Source organism: Hibiscus syriacus, unplaced genomic scaffold, assembly GCF_006381635.1.
Source record: "Hibiscus syriacus cultivar Baekdansim isolate YM2019G1 unplaced genomic scaffold, ASM638163v2 tig00116954_pilon, whole genome shotgun sequence".
NCBI classification, from domain to species: Eukaryota; Viridiplantae; Streptophyta; class Magnoliopsida; order Malvales; family Malvaceae; genus Hibiscus; species Hibiscus syriacus.
In genome coordinates, this window is record NW_024063483.1 from 482,598 (window position 1) to 488,770 (window position 6,173).

Sequence of the window (6,173 nt, forward strand, 5' to 3'; positions counted from 1 at the left end):
GAAAGGGAATGATGACTGCCAGTGCCAGTCGTGCTTATCACTAATGGCAACCAAAATTATTTATAAAAAAATACTCAAAATGAACTGTAAAATCTCATTAATAATTAATTAATTAATAATGCAAGTAGAAAAAGTTAAAAGATGAATTAAGAGTACAGTGACAACAGAGTTAAAATTTTCTCAGGAAAAATATGATAATAGCAATTAATTCACATTAAAAATGGAATATGCAAATCAAAAAGGGTTATTGCCTTTCTCGACGGCTTTTTAATCGTTTTACAAACATATTTCCTTGTTTTATGTCTCAGAATCTTTGTGCTCGGTAAGAACATTGAATAGTACTTTGTTTCTTTTACAAAAATTGATTAACTTGCTTTAATAATAGATAATTCATTGATTATTTTTAATTCAACATTTATATATTAATTTAAAATATATACTACATATAATTTTATGTAGAATCATTTTATTATTATTTTCATAATAGTCCCTTTTATTGAAAATTTAACTCTGATTAAATTTAAATTTATATAATTTTTATGGAAAAATATTTCTTGTAGTTTCAACTTAAGAGGCAACTAAAATTTATTGAAGCATTATTATTTAAATACGATTATAATCATAGTCGAATACTTCACAAATATATTAAAGAATACGATTAATATCATAGTTAAATTTATTTAGTGATGATAAATCATTGTTTTGGATATTATATTTAAAAACTCGATTCTCATCATAATTAAGTTTATCCTCTATAAAATTTGTTTTATTAATCGTAAAATAATAATTTTAAATATTACATTAAACATATCGGTTATCACCGTAATTGAATTCATCGTAAAAAAATGTTTAGTGAAATAATAATAAAACAATATTATTTTAAAATTTAATCCCAAAAACACCATTATTGAACCTCGATATTTAATTTGTATATAGTATATGTATACACACACATCAGAAATAAAATATTAATTCATAATTTAATTTTTAGCTAATAAATAACTTTTGTTTCATGTATAAGTTGTATTAGGTTATTGTAAATTTATTATTTTTTGTATTAATGTAAAATTATTATAAAAATACAATATAATCTAAAATTCAATTTTTTATCAGTATAAAAAATAAGATATTTAAGATAAAATATAATATATTATGTATATTAATTCATTATACGGTAATTTATTTTTTTTTCAATTTAAAATTAATTTCTTTATTTTTCTTGGTACATATTAACTTCTTCATCTTATCTATGCACCATATGTAACATCCTCAATACCGGGTTAGTGATCAAATTGTAAAGTTTCAGAATTTGATGACTAAAGTAGAAGAATGAAATAATTCAATGATTATTTGAATATATATATTGAAGGTTATTTGGTAATTATTAAAGGAAATTAAGGGTATTATGGTCTTTTCCTTTAAAATATATTCTTCCCCCTTTTATAAGAGTGAAAAACGTGGGAAGAGAGCTATCTGGAAGCTTTCTTCTTCTTGCTTTCTCTTCTTCACGTGGGGCTAGCTACAAAAGGTAAGTTTCTTTGTTTGTAAATGAATTGTTGATTTTAAGGTTGGGTTTTGATTATTAGATGATAACTAAGCTTAAGGAAAGCTTAAATCATCTTAAAAACAAATGATGGAGGGGTTATGAGAGATTAAAGATTTGGAGTTTTTATATGAAACTTTGGAAAAGAATTGATAAGTAGAATTTGAAGTTAAATTTGACTTGTCAATGGTTAAATTAAGAGATTTGGAGTGATATAATTGGATTTAGAACATATTGAAAATTTGGTATGATTTTTGAATCTCATATGGAAGATAGGATTTTGAGGTTTAAGATGAAATAAATGAATATAGATTGGGTTAAGTATGTGTACTAGAGTTAAGAATGAAAAGGGGATGATATATGAAGTGTTTGAGAGGAAATGAAGTAATTTTCGGGTTGAAAATATGATTTCTGGGCAAGGGGAATCGGTACCCATTCAAGGGGAACCGATACCCCTTCAAACGACAGAATTCCAGAATGTCTGGAGGGAATCGATACCCCATAGGGGGGAACCGATTCCCCCTAAAGAAAAATGTTAATATTGGTTTAATAAGTTCGTTTAAGTTGCTAGTATTCAATTACAAGGTGTAGGTATCTAATGATTACCTCGAAATGTACATTTATGTAGATTCTACGCATAAAGAATTCCGGAACGTTTGGCAAGTAAGATCGATCAAGGGGAAAGATAAGAGATTGGAATTGACTAGTGAGGCCAGGTGAGTGCATATTAATTAGTTTATGGTGCTAAATGGAAACAGGACTTGCGACAAGTCTATTTCCTCTGTTAGAATGCATGAATATATGATTATACGTATATGAATGACATGAATTGTATGTATGCATGATTATATGTGTTAACATGCTTTTGAATGTAATGTTACGAGAAGTATGTGCTATGTAATGTATATATATGAACATATGTGAAACTGAACTATGTGACTGCATGAGAAAGATATGAGCCATACGACATGATATATGTGAACATGAGAAAACAAAGTATAAGATATGAACTATGTGATCCTATGAGAATATGAAAAGAAGCTATGTGACTACATGTATATGTGAAAGAAGCTATGAGCTTATATGGCATGTGATATGAAAGTGTATATGTGAAATGTGTTACGTGAACCATATGATGAATTATGTGTCTGTATGTATTTACTGTAATTAATCTGATATGATTTTATATGATACGAAGAATGCATGGAATTGCTATAACATGATAGAAAAGAACATGCATGTATCGATATATGTTTGAAAGTGTATTATAAGTCGTTATGCCTCACTAAGTCTTCGACTTAGCGTGTGATTGTTTCACACGTAGGTTTCGAGAAGAGTAAAGAGTGATGCGGAGCAAGACAGGTCAGTTTCCTTACCAAAAGATCAGATCAGAAATGTTTGACAAAGTATGTATTTGTTTATGTATAAAGTGTTGGCATGTAATAAGTCATTAAGTACGAGCACTCTGATAAAGTCTGTATTTTGTTTTAAATAAAGTTTTAAATTTCCCGGGATTTTTCTTAAGAGTCAAGGTTTGAAAAGTCAATGTGACACTTCGGACTCGTATCCGGGTCGGATACGGGTTGGGGTGTTACACCATACATTAATAAAAAAATCTCTTACTATGGTTAAATGCTCGACAAGTACAGAACACGTGGCAATTTGAATTTAATATTTTCATTTGATTTTTAAATATTTTAAGAAACTGAAAGGAAACGGTCCAAGAAATGCTAAAAACTTTCACATCGAGCAATTTTAGACGTTGAACAAAAGAATACAGAAGAAATATTTAAAATATAATGAGAGTAAAAACTTATAAAAATGTAATACAATATAAATATAAAATATATATTGTTTTTTTAAAAATAAATTATAAACCTATAAAAATAAAAATGGAAAAACTTCTAAGAAAGAATGTTGTTCTATATAGATACTTAAATTTAAGTAATTATATTTATATTATGTGTGTTATTAATAAATTAAGAAAAAATTTAAATATATGTTATCTTGTAATTATTTTATATTATTAAAAAACTACAAATAAAAAATAAATAAACATATTATGGATAAAATAAATTTTGTAACAGAAAAAAAATAACAACATGACAAAATAATTATACGGCAATTATAATTTATAAAATATTTAAAAATTTAAAAAATTAATTATAATTTAAGGTCTGATATATAAATATCATATACGGCAATTATATCTAATAAGGCTCAAGTCCAGGTTTAATTTTTTTAATTTGAGAAATTTTTTAACGGGATACTAATAATAAGATTTTAGTATAAAATGCACAAATGGTCTCAATTATACGATATTGTTTTGCTAAGTCTTTTTATTATTAAAAGTTATAAAATGGTCATTCGACTATTGAAAGTTATAAAATATTCGTCCAATTATTCATATGTTCCAAATTCGTCATTTTTTTAAAAATATTAACGGTTGTTTGAGTTAGACGTTAACATACTCATTAAGATATGATAAAATCTAATCTCAGAACTGTTTAAGTTGTATTTTATAGATCAAATCTCTATTTACATTATGTCGTTGTGTCAATTCTTGAAATATTATGTCGCCGAATCAATTTTAAAAAAGTTTAAAACATAAAAATAGTCGAGTTACTATTTTATAACTTTTAATAATCGAGATACTTAACAAAATAATATCTTATAATTAAATATTATTTTATAATATTTAATAATCGAAGATTAAATAAAATAATATATAATAATCGATATTTCATGTGTATACTTTACTTTGGTGCCTTAATCTCGTGAAACCCTTCTTTCTCGAGGAATACTGTCTTCTCTCACTTTACTTGAAAAGTTTAAAGGGAGAATAAGGGTATAACGGTAATATAGATTTTAAACAAGAAAATGGAAAATAGAAATTCCTATTTTTTCTCGGTATTGTATTGGTCCAAGTCCAACCACATCGGTCAGGCCAGCGCCGCCTACACCGACCACCACCGCCAACCCCGGACAGGGTGGCCAAGTCTAAAGTTGGATTCTATTTTCTTAAAGGCAAAGGCAATAATTGTTCACTCTCCCCATTAAACTAAACTCTATATATTATTTAAAACATTTTATATTTATATAAATTTTAATAGTTAACGATGTACTTTAATTTTTATTATTCATATTATATTTTATATTTATATTTATATTTATTGTCGTCTCAAACTGTTATTAATTGATTTAAATAAGATTCACTCTATTTTCTATGTTAAAATTTATGTTTTACATTGAATTTCAAAATTTAATTCTTTCACATTAATTTATCACAATTCGTCTAAAATTATTAATTATTGTTGTTAAAATAATGATTAAACTTTTTTATATTAATTTAAAGTTAGGACGGCGTGATAATTCAGTCCAACATTCACATTACAATAAATTAATAAATTAGAAAAAAATTAAATGATGAAGAATATTACATCTTATGTTCTAAAAGGAGATAAATTGTCAAAAGAGGAAGATGAAATGCATTAACCTCCCTTTAGAGGAAATGAGAAGGTTTGAAGTGTAAAAATAATGTCATTATATATATAAGGCATGATGACATTATATTTTAATTTTAGTTAAAATAATCCATGTTGGATTTATTTAACGAAATATTCTAGAGATAAATAAAAATATTCTAATATTTCAAATTGAAGAGAAAATAATCCCTAAAATACTTTAGGAAAAATATTTCTCTTTCCAACTGAAATAAAAGGAATATAATAATTTCTCTTAAGAATTCGAAATTAGATAATTTGATTCGACCAAAATAAGAAATTAAACCAATTTATCCAATTTATATTAATCATGCTAGATGATGAAAGTTTAAACTATAATGACAAAAATATAAACACAATAAAAAAGCAAATACCCAAAAATAAGTATCATAACAATATAAGTGCTTAAATAAAATAAAATCATAAATAACATTAAGATCAAAATGCAAAATCGTTAGTTAACCAATGATCAACACTTATTGCTAATGTGACACTTTTACATATGCTTAACTGGTGATGTGGTATATCCAAAATCATCGCTTTGAATGATGTGACACATATCACACAGTCATTTTGGTTGACATGATAAATGTCACATCATCACATGGATGATGTGACAAATATTATATCATCATTTTGGGTGATGTGACATATGTCATATCATCACTTTGATGACGTGTCAAATGTCATGTCATCAATTAAATACATGTGAAAATATTATGTTATCGTTAGTCAACTATCATCAATTAAATGTATATAAAAATGTCATGTCAACAACAAGTGTTGATCGTTAGTCAACTAATAATTTTCATTCGACATGAATTATTTTGATAAAAAAATTAGAACGTTATGAGTTAAAATAATCATTTATACGAATGTCGAGGTTAATTTTATCATTATACATTTTCTAAGAAGAGGATAATAACCGTGATAATTCTTAACTAGTTAACACTCCAGGGATCCAAAGAACGGGCAACGAGCATATACTGAAGCCTTTGAAACTATTTAATAACAGATGAACATGACGCGACTCCGACAAGCAATCATCCCCAAATGATATTTAACTAAATATATGTTTTTATGTTTGATAATACCCCAACATTAGCGAGTAATCAACGCTTCTCCAA